Genomic DNA, 22,762 nt, shown 5'->3' with positions numbered 1-22,762 from the left:
CTTCAACCCATTTGGAGACATAGTCTACTGCCACAAGAATGTAATTATTTGAGTATGAGGTGGGAAAGGGTCCCATGAAATCTATCCCCCATACATCAAACAATTCAAGTTCCAGAATGAATTGTTGTGGCATTTCATTTCTTCTTGGCAGGTTCCCCGCTTTCTGGCATTCATGGCAGTGCTTCACTAGTTCCTTTGCATCTTTGAAGATAGTGGGCCAATAAAAACCACACTGCAACACCTTAGCTGCTGTTCTTTCTCCTGCAAAATGTCCTCCATAAGTGGAGCCATGGCAGTCCCATAAGACTTCCCTTCCTTCTTCCTCTGATATGCATCTTCTGAGTATGCCATCCGAACATTTTTTGAACAAGTATGGTTCGTCCCAAATGAAGTATTTGGCATCATTTACCAATTTCTTCCTTTGATGCTTGTTAAATTCCAACGGCAAACTCCCAGTGGCCTTGAAGTTTGCTATGTCTGCAAATCAGGGTGCTTTGTGAATTACCATGAGTTGTTCATCAGGAAAGCACTCATTTATATGTGTGCTTTGTGCGCTTCCTTCTTCACATGGTATCCTTGATAAATGGTCTGCCACCTTGTTCTCTACACCCTTCTTGTCTTTGATTTCAATGTCAAATTCCTGCAACAAAAGAACCCATCTAATAAGTCTTGGTTTGGATTCTTGTTTAGCAAGTAAGTATTTTAAAGCTGAATGATCAGTGAAGACAATGACTTTAGATCCAATGAGATAGGATCTAAATTTGTCAAATGCAAAGACTATTGCCAAGAGTTCTTTTTCAGTGGTTGTGTAATTCCTTTGGTTATCATTCAAGACTTTACTGGCATAATAAATCACATGTACCAAATTGTCTTTCCTTTGTCCTAACACTGCCCCAATAGCAAGGTCTGATGCATCACACATCAGTTCAAAAGGTAAGTTCCAATCAGGTGGGGCAATGATAGGTGCAGAGGAAAGTTTTTGCTTCAAAAGTTCATAGGCTAGCATGCAATTTTTATCAAATACAAAGGGTGTATCAGAGACAAGCAAGTTACTCAAAGGTTTGGCTATTTTAGGAAAGTCTCTAATAAACCTTCTGTAAAAGCCAGCGTGTCCCAAAAAACTCCTAACTGCCTTGACATTACTTGGTGGAGGTAGTTTTTCAATGAGTTCCACCTTAGCTCTGTCCACCTCAATGCCTCTATTAGAGATTTTGTGGCCAAGGACTATTCCTTCTGTGACCATGAAATGACACTTTTCCCAGTTTAATACTAGGTTGGTCTCTTGGCATCTCTTAAGCACCAAGGCAAGGTGGTGTAGGCAGCTAGGAAAATAATCTCCAAACACAGAAAAATCATCCATGAAAACCTCAATAAATTTTTCAATCATGTCCGAAAAGATGGACAGCATGCATCTTTGGAAAGTGGCAGGTGCATTGCACAATCCAAAGGGCATGCTTCTATAAGCAAAAACTCCATATGGACAAACAAATGATGTTTTCTCTTGATCTCTAGGATCAACTACTATCTGATTATAGCCTGAGTATCCATCTAGAAAGCAATAGTAAGCATGTCCTGCAAGCCTTTCAAGCATCTGATCCATGAATGGGAGTGGGAAATGATCTTTTCTGGTGGCTTCATTGAGCTTCCTGTAGTCTATGCACATCCTCCACCCAGTGACAGTTCTTGTGGGTATGAGTTCGTTCCTCTCATTTGGCACCACAGTTATGCCACCTTTCTTGGGAACTACATGGATGGGACTAACCCATGGGCTATCAGAAATGGAGTAGATTACCCCTGCCTGCCATAACTTCATGACCTCCTTTTGTACCACTTCTTTCATGACGGGATTCAATCTTCTCTGAGCTTGAATGGAGGGTCTAGCATCCTCTTCTAACAAGATTTTATGCATGCATATGGATGAACTTATCCCCTTTAAATCAGCTAGGGTCCATCCAATGGCATCTTGATGAGTTTGTAGCACCTTGATCAATTCTTCTTCCTGTTCTTGGCTCAGGGCAGAGCTAATGATAACAGGATGGCTCTCATCACTACCCAAGTATGCATACTTGAGATTAGGGGGCAATGCTTTGAGCTCAGGTTTTGGTGCTTCCTTCTCTTCTTTCACTCTCTCTGGCATGCTTGGCATGGTTGTTTTAGCAGCCTTAATGTCACTAACTTCAATATCCTTGGTGAACTCCTCCTCTGCCACTTCCTTTGTTGTTTTCTCAAAGGTTTCTTGTACTGCAATGTCCACTACATCCACCCTCATGCATTCCTTTAGTGATTCTGATGGATAGCTCATTGCCTTGAATACGTTAAACACCATTTGCTCATCATGTAGTCTAAGAGTGAGTTCACCCTTTTGGACATCTATGATGGCTCCAGCAGTAGCCAGGAAGGGTCTTCCCAGGATTATCGAAGCTTTGGCTTCTTCCTCCATATCTAACACCACAAAATCGGCAGGAAATGTGAAATCTCCCACTTTCACCAACAAATCCTCAATTATCCCATGAGGGAATTTAAAAGTTCGATCTGCCAATTGGAGGGCCATTCTTGTTGGTTTGGCTTCCTCAATCTTCATTCTTCTCATCATTGTTAGAGACATCAAATTGATACTGGCCCCTAAGTCACACAAGGCCTTCTCCACCATGACTTCTCCTATGATGCAGGGGATTTGGAAACTGCCTGGATCCTTCAATTTCTGAGGCAATTTGTGTTGAATGATGGCACTGCATTCTTCAGTCAACAACACAGTTTCCTCATTTCTCCAGCTTCTCTTCTTGGTCATTAATTCCTTTAAGAATTTTGCATAGAGTGGCATTTGCTCTATTGCCTCAGCAAACGGAATGTTGATTTGAAGCTTCTTGAAAATCTCCAAAAATCTGGAGAATTGGCCATCCTTTTCACTTTTCATCAAACGTTGAGGATATGGTGCTTTGGGTGTATAAGGCTTCAGGACCTCTTTTTCTTTTTCTTTTGTTGCAGACGGTGTAAAAGATTGTCCCTGTTCCTTGTCTCTCACATTTTCCTTTACTTCGTCCTCTGTGGTTTCCCTTGAGATCTCCTTTAGCTTCTTTCCACTTCTGAGGGTTATGGCCTTACATTCTTCCCTTGCAATAGCCTTGGCAGCATGAGAAACGCTTGGCCCAGGGGTTTGCTTATACAAATACCCAATTTGATTTTCTAGCTTCTGGATGGCAGCTCCTTGGTTTTGCAAGTTAGAATTTACTTCTTCCTTAAAGGCTTTCAATTCGGTTATGTCTTGACCCATGGTTGCAAGCATTCCTTCTATCCTGTTTAATTGATCTTGAAATTGTTGGTTCGGATTAGGTTGGGTAGGTTGATTATTTTGGCCATGATATGATGGTTGGGAGTAAGTGTTTTGTGTGGCTTGGTATGATCTTTGGTTGGAGTTTTGGTATGTGGACTTGTTATGTTGGTTTTGCTGGTTTCCCCACCCAAAGTTTGGGTGGTTTTTCCAGCCTGGGTTGTAAGTGTTGGAATGTGGATCATATGGTTGCCTTTGTTGATTTCCTACATAATTGGCCTCTTCCCAATCACCTCCTTCAGTGCTTACTTCCTCTTGATCTTGTGTGTGTATTGCAGCCACTTGCTTTGTTTCTAATTTCCTGGTGAGCTCTGCTAGTTGCTTGGCAAACACCTTGTTTTGGGCTAAGATTGTATCAACATGGTTCAGCTCAATAACTCCCTTAGTGTTGTGTCTCTCTGAAGCATAGTAGTACTCATTCTCAGCCACTGTCTCAATCACTTCAATGGCTTCTTCCACAGTCTTTTTCCTGTTCAATGAACCTCCTGATGAATGGTCTACAGCCTTCCTTGATTCATAAGAAAGTCCATCATAGAAAATATGCAATTGCACCCAGTCATGGAACATGTCTGGTGGGCATTTCCTTGTCAAATCCTTGAACCTCTCCCATGCCTCGTAGAGAGTTTCACCATCTTGTTGTCTAAAAGTCTGAACCTCAGATCGAAGCCTATTGACCTTTTGTGGGGGGTAGAAACGTGCCAGAAACTTGCTTTCCACCTCATCCCAGGTTGTTAGGCTCCCCCTTGGGAATGATTCCAACCACTTAGCTGCCTTGTCCCTAAGTGAAAATGGGAACAAGAGCAGTTTATTGGTATCTTCCTAGACTCCATTGGACTTCACAGTGTCGCAAATTCTCAGGAATTTTGTGAGATGTTGGTTTGGATCTTCATTAGCATTCCCACCAAATGAACAATGATCCTCCACAAGTGATATTAGCTGTGGTTTGAGTTCAAAATTGTTGGCCTGAATGGGTGGTTTCTGAATGCTGCTACCACAATTCCCAGAGGTTGGGTTTATGTATGAACCAAGAACCCTCCTCTCAGGAATGGCATTGTTTCCATCAGCTCTCTCATGGTTGTGAACTTCTCTATCCATGTTGAGATCTAGAGCTTCCTCAAAATTGTCCTCAGATTCTCCTTCAGATTCTTCTTCTCCCAGTACTCTCTTCCCTCTTGCTTCCCTTCTAAGTTTATGAAGGGTCCGCTCTGGTTCGGTATAATGAGGAGTTGATGTCTCTCCTCTCCTACCTGTCATACAAGAACACAGCACAGGCAACAAACAAGTGAAATACTCTTGGTTAATGGAAGAGTATGGTTAGAGCAGTTGAGGAATTAATTCAAATAGTTAGTGAGTGAGTGAGTTAGTTGCTTGAATTTAAAGGCATAAAGAAAGAAAGCATGTAACAGAGTGCAGAAATTAAAATTCAACAAGTAACTTGAACTGAATTAACAAAGCAAGAAAAATGCTCAATCTAGTTAACTTCCAATTTGAGAATTGTCAATCGAAAACCAATCCCCGGCAACGGCGCCATAAACTTGATGCTACGATTTTAAGAAATTGCACGATCGGCAAAAATTCCTTCCGGCAAGTGCACCGGTTATCGTCAAGTAAAAACTCACAATAGAGTGAGGTCGAATCCCACAAGGATTGGTTGAGTGAGCAATTCGGATTAGAAGTGTGTTCTAGTTGAGCGGAATCAAGATTTAGATGAGAATTGCGGAATGTAAAATTGCATGAATTAAAGAGCGAGAAGCTAAATTGCTGAAATTAAAAAGGGATCGGGGTGATTGCATGAATTTAATTGCAGAATGTAAAGAGAAGTGATAGATCAGAAATGGGGAATTCATTGGGTTTCAGGAGATATTGAGATCTCCGAATCAAACATTTTTTTTATCCCTTCCTCAACCAATGCATTCATTGAATTTTGCTTGGCAATCTTATATGATTGGATCCCAATCCCTTGGCTCACCAATTCTCTCTAAAAACAAACAAATTCCCAATCCCTTGGTTTAAATGTTCATAAGAAGAGATGATGCTCGATCACTGATTATACCACACAGTTTCATGAACCACAATTTGGTAGGATTACATGTCACAATATCCATCCAAACCCCAATCCAATTCACTGTGAGAAAGCTTCTCTAGCATGAATCCTCCATTCCTTTCCCAAGGTTCCGAAGGATTCCAATTATGGATAGTTTCTTTCCCAAGACAACTAACCAATGGAATTAGATCGAGAAGCTTTCTAACAAAATTCAAGAGAAAAGATTGAAGAATAAGATAAAAACTATTATTGATTCATTGAATTACAATAGAGCTCCCTAACCCAATGAAAGGGGGTTTAGTGAGTCATAGCTCTGAATTCAATTACAAAAAGTATGAAAACTAGAAAAAGTGATCCCCCTAATTCCCCGAGTGCCAACCAAATTAAATTCTATCCTATTTATACACTTTCTAAATTGAGCTTCTGTTGTGTTTCTTGGGCTTTGAGGCCTTTCCCTGATTTCCTTTTGCTTTGGGTTTATGATCCATAATCCTGATGAGGCTGCTGATCCAATTCTGTAACATTCATTGAGCCAACTTAGTGATAATCAAGTAATGACACATGACTCAACAAATTGAAATTCCAGATTCATCAATTCTTCAGGCCCAATCCCATAAACCATGATATTCAATTGGGTTTCATACCAGAGTACGTTTAAGTTAATGTTTGTGCTCAAATGCTAACTTAAACTGCAATATCTTTAGCCCAGAAACCTTTTCAATTAGTGGCATTTAAGTTGCAGTTTAAGCTTAAACTGCAACTTAAACGTTGGACACTCCTGGAGGTGGTATAATTCAAGCACGTTTAAGCTTCAGTTTAAGGTTAAACTGAAGCTTAAACGTGGAAATGGAAGAAGGCAAGTCTGGAGTGTGGAGTTGTCGAACACGTTTATGCTTCAGTTTAAGGTTAAACTGAAGCTTAAACGTGGAAATGGAAGAAGGCAAGTCTGGAGTGTGGATTGTCGAACACGTTTAAGCTTCAGTTTAAGGTTAAACTGAAGCTTAAACGTGGAAATGAAGAAAGCAACCCTGGAGGAGAATGGTCGAACACGTTTAAGCTCCAGTTTAAGCTTAAACTGGAGCTTAAACGTGGAAATGGCTCCCTGGTGCATTTCTCATTTCTGGCGTTTAACTTCCAGTTTAAGGTTAAACTGGAGGTTAAACGCCACTTTCAGCTTTTCCTCAGCTTTCATGATTTTGGCGTTTAAGCTCCAGTTTAAGCTTAAACTGGAGCTTAAACGCCACTGATAGTTCCCAGCATTATATGGCTTGGTAGTTTGAGTTCCAGTTTAAGCTTAAACTGGAACTTAAACTCCACATGTGATATTCAAGCTTCCTTTATTGATTTTGTTGCTTCCTTGCCTAGCCTCTTCTTCCCTGAAATCATCCAAACAACTGCATCAAAGTCTTGCAACATTTCATGAGAAATCTTCCATTCATAGCATTCAAGTAATATAACTAAAAACTCATGGAATTTGCATCAAAATCATACTGTTTGGATGGTTCATTGCTTTGTTATTCATTTAACCATTCTTGGTTACTTTAAGCTCAAGAAAATGCATAAAACAACTAAAACTAACAGAAAAATGCTAGTGAAACTAGCCTAAGATGCCTTGGCATCACAACACCAAACTTAATGCTTGCTTGTCCCTAAGCAAGTCCTGAGTTATTTGAGAGGAAAGTATGAAACAGAAAGCAATTACATTGGCTATATTAGCAAGCATTTGAAGTTCATCAAAAGGGTTTTATGCAGAAAGTTGCAGCATCACTTTTTCATTCTTATTAGGTAAGATTATCACTTTTTCATTGCATCCATCAAACACTGCTATGGCCTCTTGTTATTCTTATGTCCTTGGCACTTTTCTCTTCTTTGTTTTTCTTTTCTTTTTCTTAGAGCTCCTTTGCTCCTTGTTTGCTTAGTGTCATGTGTTGCACAAGCCTTTGGCATTTTCTTTTTCTTATCAGTGCACTACACATATCCACTACAGGCATTTTAGTTCACATTTCTTCTTGAGACATTGGTGCCCAGCACCTCTTTGTGTGACTAAATGTTTTGTATTTAGGTTGCTCTTGATAATGGACTTTTGGTTGATAATCCCGGGTTAGTTAACCCAAGTTATCAAGTGTTGAAACACTCCTCAGAACCTATTCATCCAAGCATATCCTTAATACATAAACACCACAAGCATTTGTCTCAGAAGTTCAAACCATTGGTGCCTAGCTTATTTTCTCAAAATTTTTTTCTTTTTTTTTTTTTTTTGCTTTTTGGTTGCCCTTTTTCAGTGGCTTTTTCTTCTTCTTTTTCTTTCTTTTTCATGGCCAAAGACATTGATTCATCAAGATCCATAGACAGTATTCAAACTTCTACAAAAAAATGGTAATTCTACACTCAATTTCCAGTGATCTGACTAAACAATCAAGCATGCATACCACCACTTAATTCTACTTGATTTGTCACTAATTGAGCCAAGCTACTTTTGTTCAAACTTTTCTTTTATTTTTGGAAACAGAACAAGCATGGCAAGCATTTGTTTAAGAAGGTGAAGTTATATCCAAACATCTAGGCATTCACTTTATTCAAAGCAGTAAACAGACACTCATACTAAAAACTTCACATTCCAGAAAGATTCAACAATTACAGTTTAAACCAGAACAAGCATGCTTTTGTTTGCCTTTTAAAGAATGGTCAAGGAACACCACCACCTTGTGAAATTTCTTGTTTTCTCTTTGTTGCCAGGAAACAATTTGATTTCTCCTTCTTCTCCTAGTTGTTGCTTCATGTTCTTTCTAAGATCCTTGTTTCCTTTCCTGCAAAGAGTGATGAAGTTGCTTGCTTCTCAAGCACTTGAGTGGTTAGCTCAACTATGTATGGGCAAGTGTCTGAGTCTTAAGTTGGTGTGTGAACACCAAACTTAGTCTCCTACTTACTCCTCTGCTCTTTGAGTCCTTGAATTCTCCTTGGAATGAAGTTGCTGCTAAGGATTTTAAGCATTCCTGTGATTGCTTAGAATGGTTGTTCCTTTCATATAATTCAAAGGTTGTTGTGTTCAGTTGATCTGTGTGGTGGAACACCAAACTTAGAGTCACACATTCCCCTTTGAATTATTGATCCACGAATTCATTGTTTGGTGTGAAACACCAAACTTAATTCTTTGCAATGCACAGAAACTACTTCACCTTTTTATTGAAACAAATAAAAGAAACAGCAAGGGAGTATTACCTCAGGTTGGGTTGCCTCCCAACAAGCGCTTCTTTAACGTCATTAGCTTGACGGTCAGCTTCCTCAGTTGAGGTGATATTTAACTTTGTCCTTCTCCTCCACATCTCCCAAGTAATGTTTGAGTCTTTGACCATTCACAGTGAAGGTTCGTTGTGACTTTTCTTCCATGATTTCTACTTGTCCATATTGGGAGACCTTGGTGACAAGGAATGGTCCAGACCACCTTGATTTTAGCTTCCCTGGAAATAGCTTCAGCCTAGAATTGTAGAGCAATACTTTTTGTCCTTCTTCAAATTTCCTTGGGGCTATGTTGCTGTCATGCTTCTTCTTTGCTCTTTCTTTGTAAATTTTGGCATTCTCATAAGCTTCAGCTCTGAATTCTTCCAACTCTTGAATTTGCAACATCCTTCTTTCTCCAGCAGCTTTGCTGTCCAAGTTCAAGAGTTTCAAGGCCCAGAATGCCTTGTGCTCCAACTCCAGTGGCAAATGGCAAGCTTTTCCATATACTAGTTGGTAAGGAGACATTCCAATTGGTGTTTTGAAAGCTGTCCTATATGCCCAAAGAGCATCATCTAGCTTAATCGACCAGTCCTTCCTTGAAGTTCCCACAGTCTTTTCCAGGATTCTTTTGAGTTCCCTATTAGATATTTCGGCTTGCCCACTTGTCTGTGGATGGTATGGTGTGGCTACCTTGTGTTTGACTCCATATTTTAGAAGCAATGCCTCTAATGGTTTGTTGCAGAAGTGGCTTCCTCCATCACTGATGATTGTTCTTGGAACCCCAAAATGGCAAAAAATGTGTTTTCTGAGGAAGTTCATGACTACCTTATTATCATTGGTTGGAGTTGCTATTGCTTCAACCCATTTGGAGACATAGTCTACTGCTAGAATGAAGTTTTAGTTAGCTTAAGCAAAAATTCAAACAGTTAGTGGGTTAATTGAAAATTTAAAGAATAGAAAAGAAAAAGTGCTTGATCTAGATCTCTACTTCACTTAATCATTGTCAATCTAATCAATCCCCGGCAATGGCGCCAAAAACTTGATGTGCGGAAAACGATCCGACACAAAACTCACCGGCAAGTGCACCGGGTCGCATCAAGTAATAATAACTCACGGGAGTGAGGTCGATCCCACAGGGATTGAAGGATTGAGCAATTTTAGTTTAGTGGTTGATTTAGTCAAGCGAATCAAGATTTAGTTGAGTGATTTGTGATTTGCGGAATTTAGATTGCATAGAAAGTAAAGAGAATAGGTAAATTGCATTGAATTTAAAGAGAACTGAAATTTAAAGTGCTGAATCTTAAAGAACAAGAAATTAAATGGCAGAAACTTAGAACGCAAGAAATGTAAATTGCAGAATCTTAAAGTGCAAGAAATGTAAATGGCTTGAATTGTAAAGGGAATTGGGAATTGGATTTGCAGAAATTAAACAAGGAAAAGTAAAATTGCAACAAACAGAGAAGTAAAGGATGACTTGGATTGAATTGGATCTTAAAATAGAAATGTAAATGAGCTTGAAAGCAGTAAACAGAGAATTGAAAATGGGAAATCCGGATCTCAGGACCCAAGAGACTAGATAACCAAGTCTAGATCTCAATGCCTTCCTAGATCCAACAAGAACAATTGCAAAGGAAACGAAGAATTGTAAATTGCAGAGAAAGTAGAAGACAGAAGCAATTAACCAAATGGAAATTCAATTATGCAGTAAAATGAAACAGAGAGATCTTAGGATGAGATTGAAACAGAATTCCTTCAATTCTCCAACCCAAGATCCAAGACAATTGTAATTGAAATTGAAAGCAAGAAAACTAAGAGGAAGGGAATTAAATTCTCCTTCCCCGAGACTTAGAAATTAAAATTCACTCAACACCAAAAGCTCTCCGAAAACTCTCTATGAAAACCAAAAGGAAAGCTCCCCGAAAACTTAAATCCTATGCTATTTATACACTTTCTTCAAATGGTCTTCAAGCCTTCAATTGGGCCTTTGCTCTTGATGGAATTGGGTTGATAGAGGCCTTGGTTGATTGCTCTTGGAGTTTGGAGAAGAACCGAAGTGAACCGGATTTGGAATCATGAAAGCTTGAGTAAAAGTTTGAGTAAAAGTTTGAGGCAAACTTTTACTCAAACTTTTCATATCAGCCACCCCATCTTTGCTGCTACCAACGTTTGAGCCAAAGTTTGGGGTCAAACTTTTGCTCAAACGTTGGCCTCCCCTTGCACACTCATGGCGCCAACATTTGCCAAAAAGTTTGAGGCAAACGTTGGCGCAAACTTTTGCTCTCCAGGGTGTGTTGTTCATGGCGCCAACGTTTGCCAAAAAGTTTGGGGCAAACGTTGGCGCAAACTTTTGCTCTCCAGGGTGTTGACTTGTGATCCCAACGTTTGCCAAAAAGTTTGAGGCAAACGTTGGCTCAAGCTTTTCTCCCAAAAGTTTGCGCAAAAGTTTGAGGCAAACTTTTGCTCAAGCTTTTTGCCTAAAAGTTTGCACAAAAGTTTGAGGCAAACTTTTGGTCAAGCTTTTTGCTCCCTGGTTCGTTTTCACTTATTCCAAAAGTTTGAGCTAAAGTTTGAGGCAAACTTTTGCTCAAACTTTTTGTCCTCTCTTCCTCCTAGCCATTCCTTCTTGCTTCAACCTTTCTCCAAGATTTCTTCACCTATCATTAATAAACCAAACACATCAAAGCTATGCTCAAAATCATGAGATATTCATTCTTTCATAATATGTGACAATTATAGCATAAAACCTCATGAAAGCGCATGAATTCATACATGGTTGATTAAATCAAAGGAAGCATGAAAATCTACCCAATTGGCTTGCTTATGGCTCAAGAAAGTGCATAATTCATTTGAAAACAAAAGAAAAAGACTAGTGAAACTAGGCTAAGATGACTTGTTATCAGACGCTGTCGCGTGGTCGACGCGATCGCGTGAGTTGTCATGATAGGGATGTGACGCGGACGCGTGAGCCATGCGTCCGCGTGGTAAGGCTGGGCGTTCAGCACCAATCCAGCACCACTCCAGCATAACTTTCGGCCATGCACCCTTTTCACGTCAATTTTCATGTCACGCGGCCGCGTGGGTGACGCGGTCGCGTGGGAGGCCAAAGTTCCCACATGACGTGGACGCGTCAGCGACGTGGTCGTGTGGATCAATTTGTGTCAAAGGCACGGCTCCAGCCACTCTATCGCGTGACTCTCTGTTCGATTTTTTTCTTCCCAATGCACTGGCGACGTGGACGCGTCAGTGACGCTGCCGCGTTGCGTGCGTGCTTCTCTCTTTTTTTTTTAATAATGCAGTATGCAGAATGCAATGCTAATATGAATGTTATACATGATTCCAGGTCCAATGAAATAAAATAAAACTTAAAAACAAACAAAACAGACTAGAATTAAAACTGAAAAAAGAACAAGCATACCATGGTGGGTTGTCTCCCACCTAGCACTTTTAGTTAAAGTCCTTAAGTTGGACATTTGGTGAGCTCCCTGTTATGGTGGCTTGTGCTTGAACTTATCCAGGAATCTCCACCAATGTTTGTATCTTCAGTAACCTCCGGGGTCCCAAACTAGGCATGTAAAGCCCTTGAGCAGTTTTAAACAGGTTTTCAGGTTTCCAGTATGCTGAATGTCAGAACAGACTCCAAGATCCCAAACTTTACTTTTACACCCGTCTTTGTGTTGATCATCATGATTCCATCCGAGTAGCAAGCAATCTGAATTCTCACTAAAGTGGCCAAACAACTTCCTAGACCCATTCAGTTGAGCTCTACACCAACCTTTGCGTTTAAACTTAAAGCTTCCAACCATAATGAACCTTGCAGGACAATTCGTACCACTGACCATCTTCCTCTTACTCTTAATGTCACAAAGAGCTCTAAGTTGACCATCCGTCTCCAGTAGCCCATATTCAAGTGGAATTAGAAAGCTAAGGGATATGAATTTTACCCACTTGAATGTTGTGAAGGATGATGGCAACTTAGGGGGAGGGGTCTCCAATAACTTTGGCAAGGTGATTCCAAGCTCCACTCCCTTGTGCTCTTTGACAACTTCCACCTCTTTGCAAGCTTTTTCAATTTCAACCTCTTCCTCTTGGTAGCTTTCTTCCAATTCAATCTCTTCTTTATTGCTTACCGAGGGCATGGGAGGCTGTGCTTCTTCTTCTTTAATCTCCATCTCTTGATCGACCTCTTCCAAGTCCTTAATCATGATATGCCTTGGAGGTTGTACACCCTCCTCAACATCAAATGCAACCGTTTTGGAAGGAGGCTCTATGTCTTCACTTTCCCATGGAGGTTCAGCTTCTCGCAAGTCTTCAACCATTTTTTTCTCTTTAATAATTACTGCTTTATCCAGTAGTTTTAATATAAAATCATACTCATCATTGATGATTTTCTTTCCATGACAACTCCTTTCAACTATTCTTTCATCTTCAAGGGTCTTTACTACCTTCACCTTTAGGGACTCCTATAGCTCTTTATTAAGTATGGATTCGCGAAGATGATTCCTTCTTTTCTGTTCTATATCAATAGCATAATTGGGATCATCTTGCTCTTGGATTGATGGATGTGGGTGCTCTTCCATGGAGGGTGGTGATGGGATGAAAAAATCATTATGTGATTGAAAAGGAAGTGCACTAGAGCTTGATGGTTGAATATTGGAGGTAGAGGGTTGGTTCAAAGGGATATAAGATTTTGGAGTGTAGAGGTGAGACCAATGATGTTAGACATGAGTGTATTGTTATCCATTGGAGGTTGGGGTGGATCTATGTATGGCTCATTCGGTTCATAGGGTGGTTGGTATGGTGGATGTGGGTTAGGGTCATATGGAGGTAAATGGTGTAAAGGGGCTTGTGAGTTTGGTGGTTCAAAGGTATGTTGGGAATGTAGTTCATAAGCACAGGGTGGGGCTTGTTGGTAATTACAAGGGGGTCCACCATATCTATCAGCTTGGTATGCATTGTAGAGTGGTCCTTGCCCATGATATCTTGGAGGGTGTTGTTTCCTAAAGGGTTGATCAGATCCTCTTGGCTCCATCCATCTTTGATTGCCTAGACCTTGATACATGCTCCTATTATAGCTTCCATTCCTTGCAACAACATTGGAACCAAACTCAAAGAGAGAGGGGTGAGAACTCATAATAGTAAATAAAAATTAAAAACGAAAATAAAAACAAATTTTAAATTAAAAGGTTATTTAAATTTTGAATTTGAAAATTAAATTTTGAAATTTGAAATTTGAAATTTAATTTTTGAAATAAGATAAGATAAGATAAAAATTTTAAAATAAAAATCTGAAATTTTTTTTAACTAAATAAAAACCAATAACCTCTTAATTTACGAAAAAGCAAAAATAAAAACAAAAATAAAAACAAATAAACAAGTAAAAAGCAAATATTTACAATAACCAATAATAAGGCACACGTTTGCAATTCTCTGGCAACGGCGCCATTTTGAAAGAACTGGGGATTGATGGTTTAGAGGTTATAGTAAACTCTCGTTGCAAGTATAGTTACTAAACCAAGCAATCAACCTTTCTTACAAACGTTTTGGTTGTCACAAGTAACAAACCCCTTTGAAATTGATAACCGAAGTATTTAAACCTCGGGTCGTCTTCTCAAGGAATTGCAGGGAAGTATGTTCTTATTACTGGTTATGGAGATTGTAAATCGGGGTTTTGAAGATAAGGAAAAAGTAATTTAAATTGCAATTAAAATAAGTAAATGACTGTAAAATAAATAAATAACTGTAAAATAAACTTTTGGCAAGGTATGAGAAATTAGAAGTCTTATCCAAGTTATCCTTATCAATGATGATGAAAATTGAACCTTAATTCCACTTAGTTAACCTTTGCTAGAGCAAGGGAAAGTCAAGTGACTAATTAGTTAGATCCTCAAATCCTAGTTAATCCCTAAGGAAAGATTGGGATTATTGAAGTTCAATTCAATTAGCAAAGATAACAATTATCAATCATGTTTGAGTTTGATAACTCCTGAGTTACTGATTTCTTAACCAAGACCAAAAAGGGAAAAAGTAAATCTACCGGAATAAAAATGTCTTCAGATTTGGAAGCAACAGTAATATAAATAAAAGAAACAATTGTAAATTGAAATACCTCAAATAACATTAATTCAAAAGAGTAATCTGTAACATAGAAGAATTCATAAGCTAAATTGGAAAGATAAATATCAATTAAAGTAATAAAATAAAAGTAGAAAAATAAAAAAAATTAAAGGAACATTGAACCTGTGATGAAGAAGAAATAATTCTAAATCCTAAAACTAAATCCTAAGAGAGAGGAGAGAACCTCTCTCTCTAAAAACTACATCTAATCCTAAAATTGTGAATATGAAAAGCATTATTATGAATGGATGCATTGCCCCAATTTATAGCCTCTAATCTGTGTGTTCTGGGCTGAAAACTAGGTCAAAAGTATCCCAGAAATTGCTCCCTATGATTTCTGTTACGTTCAGGTCGCGGGCAAGTGACGCGGAGGCTTCGTCCACGCGTCCGCGCGGATTCAAGTTTGTAGATGCGACGCGGGCACGTCATTCACGCGTTTTTGTCACCTAACTTTGGAGCAGATATAGCAAATTAAATATCAAATTGAAGCCCCGGACATTAGCTTTCCAACGCAACTGAAACCGCATCATTTGGACCTCTGTAGCTCAAGTTATGATCATTTGAGTGCAGAGAGGTCAAGTTGGACAGCTTTAGCAGTTCCTTCAGTTTCTTGTATTCCTTCCACTTTTGCATGCTTCCTTTCCATCCTCTAAGCCATTCCTACCCTATAATCTCTGAAAACACTTAACACACATATCAAGGCATCTAATGGTAATATGAGAGGATTAAACATAGGGAACTTAAGGCCAAAGAAGCATGTTTTCAATCAAAGCACATAATTAGGAAGGCAAATGTAAAACCATGCAAATAGTATGAATAAGTGGGTAAAGAGTTGATAAAAACTACTCAATTGAGCACAAGATAAACCATGAAATAGTGGTTTATCAACCTCCCCACACTTAAACATTAGCATGTCCTCATGCTAAGCTCAAGAGAAGCTATAAAAGTTGTGAAGAGGAATGATAGAATGTATGAAATGCAACCTATCTGTATGAATGCAACTACATGCAAAATGTTTCTACCTACTTGGTTAAAAGTAAATAAGCTCTTGAAGACAAACATAAATCAGATTTCACTAATTCAAATCATACAACAGAAAGCAAGTAAACTTGTAGGAAGATAGCTCATGAAAGCAGGGAACATAGAATCAAGCATTGAACCCTTACTGGTAATGTATATCACTCTAATCTCTCAAGTTTCTAGGGTTAATCACTCTATTCTTCTCTAATCATGCCTTCTAAACCTTGTTCTTCATCTAACCAATCAACAAATATTTAGCATACTAATGCAAACATCATGAGGTCTTTTCAAGGTTGTAATGGAGCTAAGGTAAGGGTGAGGATATATGTATGGCCAAGTGAGCTATAATATGAATCTTTAATTAGCCTAAGCTCTCACCTAATATACATATACTCTATATACTTTTAAATTCATGCCTAGCTACCCATAATTCCCACTTTTATATGATTCCCATACTCATGTACCAAAATTTTGATATTTCTTTACATTTATCACATGTGCATTGATCTTTTTATTAACTTAGCATTGGGATAATTTTGTCCCCTTATTTATTTACTTATTTATTGAATATTTTTTTATTTTTATCTCTCTCTTTTTTTTTGTAGAGAAATAAACATAACTTATCAATGCACATGGATTTTCCATTATTTTTCTATTCCCAAATTTCCAATATTCAAATAAATTAGAAACATGATACATTCCCTTATTAACCCATGTTCCCACAATTTCCCCACACTTAGTTGATGCACAATCTCTATCTTAAGCTAACCAAAGATTTAATTGGGGTATTTAATTTGTTTTTCTGCTTAAGGCTAGTGATGTGGTAAAATATAGAATGAATGGGATTAAAAGGCTCAAGGTGGCTAACAAGGGTGATGTAAAGGGTAGGCTTATTTGGGATAAGTGAGCTAAAATCAAACAATGGCCTCAATCATATGCAAACATGTAAATACACTAAATGTTGTACATATAGAATGGAACAAAGCAAAGATTGCAATCATAGTGAAGAAAACACACAAGAATAAAAATTTATGGTTAAATAATGTAACCATGTAAATAAGCTCAAAATCTCACAGGTTGTGTGTTCTTTGGCTCAAAAACCATGTTCCAAATACAACTTCAAACAAGTTTTAACATAAAAATTTTTTTCAATTTAATTTAGTGAAATTTTTCAAAGATAGGGTCTTAAAAGAATTTTATTACTTTAACCAAGTAGTAACTAGATGCATAAAATCAAACAAATATGCAAATGCAACAACTAATTTAACAAAGAAAATTAAACATTGGTGCTAAAATATGAAGTGACTAACCCATGGAAGTCGGTATCAACCTCCCCACACTTAAAGATTTCACCGTCCTCGGTGCATGCTAAGATGTGCAGGTGGACGGGCTATTCCAACTGGCGCTTTTCGCCGAAGATTTTGCAGATGGACTTGTCTGTCTCCCCATGTAAACTTCTTCCGGTTCTCTTCCTGGTGGCCATCCTGAAAGAAAAAGGGAAGAAAGGTAATCCAATAATAAAGATAAGAAAATAAATGAAGTATGGTTGGGTTAATGCCAAATGATAAGGGTCTCATTTAAATGGAAGCTTCAACATGTACGTGAGAAAACAATATAAGCACATGGCATACTAGTGGTGCAAAATTTGCAACAAAGGAGAGAAAAATGTGGGTAATGCAAAATAGTATAAGTTCATATCAATGCAAGAGAAGTACAAGTATCATAAAAGATTAGCATTGATTTAAATAATGTTACCCAATCAGAATAAAACAAGTAATAAGCACTAAGATAATACCAGAAAAGATATAACAGTTGAATAAGAACATTTGAACACCAATGGTAAAATAATAAATTTACAAAAAAAAAAATACAGAATTAAAATACAATGAATGAAAGTATGCAAATAAATAAAATAAAATAAAAGCTAAGAAGAATGAGGAGGGAAAGAAATAAAGTAAGAAAGAAAGATAAGATAGAAGAAATTAGGATTGGGGAAGAAAAGATAAGATAATTGGCTGATCTGGATAAGCTGTGCGGCACAAGCAACGCGGACGCGTGGGGGACGCGGTCGCGCGACTTGCGCTTAAATTAATCGACACGGTCGCGTCGGTCACGCGGACACGTGACGCATTTTGTGCTACTGGCGCGAGGACAGCCTCGCGCTCGCACAACTCTCTATTCAAAATGCATTATTGCCAAATATCAGGGGGACGCTGTCGCGTGGTCGACGCGATCGCGTGAGTTGTCATGATAGGGATGTGACGCGGACGCATGGCTGGGCGTTCAGCACCAATCCAGCATAACTTTCAGCCATGCACCCTTTTCACGTCAATTTTCATGCCACGCGGCCGCGTGGGTGACGCGGTCGCGTGGGAGGCCAAAGTTCCCACATGACGTAGACGCGTCAGCGACGTGGTCGCGTGGATCAATTTGTGCCAAAGGCACGCCTCCAGCCACGCTATCGCGTGACCCTCTGTTCGATTTTTTCTTCCCAATGCACTGGCGACGTGGACGCGTCAGTGACGCTGCCGCGTCGCGTGCGTGCTTCTCTCTTTTTTTTTTTAATAATGCAGTATGCAGAATGCAATGCTAATATGAATGTTATGCATGATTCCAGGTCCAATGACATAAAATAAAACTTAAAAACAAACAAAACAAACTAGACTTAAAACTGAAAAAAGAACAAGCATACCATGGTGGGTTGTCTCCCACCTAGCACTTTTAGTTAAAGTCCTTAAGTTGGACATTTGGTGAGCTCCCTGTTATGGTGGCTTGTGCTTGAACTCATCCAGGAATCTCCACCAATGTTTGTATCTTCAGTAACATCCAGGGTCCCAAACTAGGCATGTAAAGCCCTTGAGCAGTTTTAAACAGATTTTCAGGTTTCCAGTATGCTGAATGTCAGAACAGACTCCAGGATCCCAAACTTTGCTTTTACACTCGTCTTTGTGTTGATCATCATGATTCCATCTGGGTAGTAAGCAATCTGAATTCTCACTAAAGTGGCCAAACAACTTCCTAGACCCATTCAGTTTAGCTCTACACCAACCTTTGCGTTTAAACTTAAAGCTTCCAACTATAATGAACCTTGCAGGACAATTCGTACCACTGACCATCTTCCTCTTACTCTTAATGTCACAAAGAGCTCTAAGTTGACCATCCGTCTCCAGTAGCCCATATTCAAGTGGAATTAGAATGCTAAGGGATATGAATTTTACCCACTTGAATGTTGTGAAGGATGATGGCAACTTAGGGGGAGGGGTCTCCAATAACTTTGGCAAGGTGATTCCAAGCTCCACTCCCTTGTGCTCTTTGACAACTTCCACCTCTTTGCAAGTTTTTTCAATTTCAACCTCTTCCTCTTGGTAGCTTTCTTCCAATTTAATCTCTTCTTTATTGCTTACCGAGGGCATGGGAGGCTGTGCTTCTTCTTCTTTAATCTCCATCTCTTGATCGACCTCTTCCAAGTCCTTAATCATGATATGCCTTGGAGGTTGTACACCCTCCTAAACATCAAATGCAACCGTTTTGGAAGGAGGCTCTATGTCTTCACTTTCCCATGGAGGTTCAGCATCTCGCAAGTCTTCAACCAATTTTTCCTCTTTAATAATTACTGATTTATCCAGTAGTTTTAATATAAAATCGTACTCATCCTTGATGATTTTCTTTCCAAGACAACTCCTTTCAACTATTCTTTCATCTTCAAGGGTTTTTACTACCTTCACCTTTAGGGACTCCTCTAGCTCTTTATGAAGTATGGATTCGCGAAGATGATTCCTTCTTTCCTGTTCCATATCAATAGCATAATTGGGATCATCTTGCTCTTGGATTGACGGATGTGGGTGCTCTTCCATGGAGGGTGGTGATGGGATGAAAAAATCATTATATGGTTGAAAAGGAAGCGCACTAGAGCTTGAGGGTTGAATATTGGAGGTAGAGGGTTGGTTCAAAGGGATATAAGATTTTGGAATGTAGAGGTGAGACCAATGATGTTAGAGACGAGTGTATTGTTATCCAATGGAGGTTGGGGTGGATCTATGTATGGCTCATTCGGTTCATAGGGTGGTTGGTATGGTGGATGTGGGTTAGGGTCATATGGAGGTAAATGGTGTAAAGGGGCTTGTGAGTTTGGTGGTTCAAAGGTATGTTGGGAAGGTGGTTCATAAGCACAGGGTGGGGCTTGTTGGTAATTACAAGGGGGTCCACTATATCTATCAGCTTGGTATGAATTGTAGAGTGGTCCTTGCTCATGATATCTTGGAGGGTGTTGTTGCCTAAAGGGTTGATCAGATCCTCTTGGCTCTATCCATCTTTGATTGCCTAGACCTTGATACATATTCCTGTTATAGCTTCCATTCCTTGCAACAACATTGGAACCAAACTCAAAGAGAGAGGGGTGAGAACTCATAATAGTAAATAAAAATTAAAAACGAAAATAAAAACAAATTTTAAATTAAAAGGTTATTTAAATTTTGAACTTGAAAATTAAATTTTGAAATTTGAATTTTGAAATTTGATTTTTGAAATAAGATAAGATAAGATAAAAATTTTAAAATAAAAGTCTGAATTTTTTTTTAATTGAATAAAAACCAATAACCTCTTAATTTACGAAAAAGCAAAAACAAAAACAAAAATAAAAACAAATAAACAAGTAAAAAGCAAATATTTACAATAACCAATAATAAGGCACACATTTGCAATTCCCCGGCAACGGCGCCATTTTGAAAGAACTCGAGATTGATGGTTTAGAGGTTATAGTAAACTCTCGTTGCAAGTATAGTTACTAAACCAAGCAATCAACCATTCTTACAAACGTTTTGGTTGTCACAAGTAACAAACCCCTTTGAAATTGATAACCGAAGTATTTAAACCTCGGGTCGTCTTCTCAAGGAATTGCAGGGAAGTATGTTCTTATTATTGGTTATGGAGATTGTAAATCGGGGTTTTGAAGATAAGGAAAAAGTAATTTAAATTGCAATTAAAATAAGTAAATGACTGTAAAATAAATAAATAACTGTAAAATAAACTTTTGGCAAGGTATGAGAAATTAGAAGTCTTATCCTAGTTATCCTTATCAATGATGATGAAAATTGAACCTTAATTCCACTTAGTTAACCTTTGCTAGAGCAAGGGAAAGTCAAGTGACTAATTAGTTAGATCCTCAAATCCTAGTTAATCCCTAAGGAAAGATTGGGATTATTGAAGTTCAATTCAATTAGCAAAGATAACAATTATCAATCATGTTTGAGTTTGATAACTCCTGAGTTACTGATTTCTTAACCAAGACCAAAAAGGGAAAAAGTAAATCTACCGGAATAAAAATGTCTTCAGATTTGGAAGCAACAGTAATATAAATAAAAGAAACAATTGTAAACTGAAATACCTCAAATAACATTAATTCAAAAGAGTAATCTGTAACATAGAAGAATTCATAAGCTAAATTGGAAAGATAGATATCAATTAAAGTAATAAAATAAAAGTAGAAAAATAAAAATAAATTAAAGGAACATTGAACCTGTGATGAAGAAGAAATAATTCTAAATCCTAAAACTAAATCCTAAGAGAGAGGAGAGAACCTCTCTCTCTAAAAACTACATCTAATCCTAAAATTGTGAATATGAAAAGCATTATTATGAATGGATGCATTGCCCCACTTTATAGCCTCTAATCTGTGTGTTCTGGGCTGAAAACTGGGTCAAAAGTAGCCCAGAAATTGCTCCCTGTGATTTCTGTTACGTTCAGGTCGCGGGCAAGTGACGCGGAGGCGTCGTCCACGCGTCCGCGCGGACTGAAGTTCGCAGATGCGACGCGGGCGCGTCATTCACGCGTTCGCGTCGGCTAACTTTGGGGCAGATATGAAAAATTAAATATCAAATCGAAGCCCCAGACGTTAGCTTTCCAACGCAACTGAAACCGCATCATTTGGACCTCTGTAGCTCAAGTTATGATCGTTTGAGTGCAGAGAGGTCAAGCTGGACAGCTTTAGCAGTTCCTTCAATTTCTTGTATTCCTTCCACTTTTGCATGCTTCCTTTCCATCCTCTAAGCCATTCCTGCCTTATATTCTCTGAAAACACTTAACACACATATCAAGGCATCTAATGGTAATAAGAGAGGATTAAACATAGGGAACTTAAGGCCAAAGAAGCATGTTTTCAATCAAAGCACATAATTAGGAAGGCAAATGTAAAACCATGCAAATAGTATGAATAAGTGGGTAAAGAGTTGATAAAAACCACTCAATTGAGCACAAGATAAACCATGAAATAGTGGTTTATCAATGACGTAGGTGGAAAACTCCGTATGGCTCTGCCTTTTCTACTCTGTAGGGGCCTTCCCATCTTGATCTCAGTTTACCTGGCATAAGCCTCAGTCTGGAGTTATAAAGAAGAACTAACTCCCCTGGTCTGAATTCTCTCCTTCTTATATGCTTGTCATGGACAACCTTCATCTTTTCTTTGTATCTCCTAGAGTTGTCATATGCTTCTAGGCGAAGATTCTCCAATCCTGCTAGTTGTAGTTTTCTTTTAGCACCAGCTTTTTCAATATTCATGTTGCACTCCTTCACAGCCTAGAAAGCCTTGTGTTCCACCTCTACTGGAAGGTGGCAAGCCTTTCCGTATACCAGGCGGAAGGGGCTCATCCCAATGAGGTTTTACTATATTTTCCAAAATACGCTTAATTTCTCTATTAGAGACTTCTGCTTGCCCATTGGTCTGGGGATGATAAGCTGTTGCTACTTTGTGAATTATCCCATGCTTCTTCAATAATCCTGTTAGTCTCTTGTTACAAAAATGGGTGCCTTGATCGCTCACAATTGCTCGTGGTGATCCAAAGCGACAGATAATATGGTTTCTAACAAAGGAAACAATAGTGTTAGCATCATCATTGCGGGTAGGAATTGCTTCCACCCATTTAGAAACATAATCTACAGCTAACAGTATATAAAAGTAACCATTAGAATTTGGAAATGGGCCCATGAAGTCAATGCCCCAAACATAAAAAATTTCACAGAAAAGCATAATCTGTTGAGGCATC

General features: G+C 38.6%; 1 non-coding gene across 1 annotated transcript; it reads left to right on the top strand.

Moving 5' to 3' along the window:
• The first annotated feature begins 3,893 nt into the window (after positions 1-3,893).
• LOC148571713 (small nucleolar RNA R71) lies at positions 3,894-3,997 on the top strand. The gene has a single exon (XR_015908443.1). It is a non-coding gene; the product is annotated as a small nucleolar RNA R71 (small nucleolar RNA).
• The last annotated feature ends 18,765 nt before the right edge of the window (positions 3,998-22,762 follow it).

This window comes from Arachis ipaensis, chromosome B3 (assembly GCF_059453495.1).
Source record: "Arachis ipaensis isolate K30076 ecotype BB chromosome B3, ASM5945349v1, whole genome shotgun sequence".
Lineage (NCBI taxonomy): Eukaryota > Viridiplantae > Streptophyta > Magnoliopsida > Fabales > Fabaceae > Arachis > Arachis ipaensis.
The sequence above is the reverse complement of the archived record's forward strand: the minus strand, read 5'-3'. Positions and strand labels throughout refer to the sequence as shown.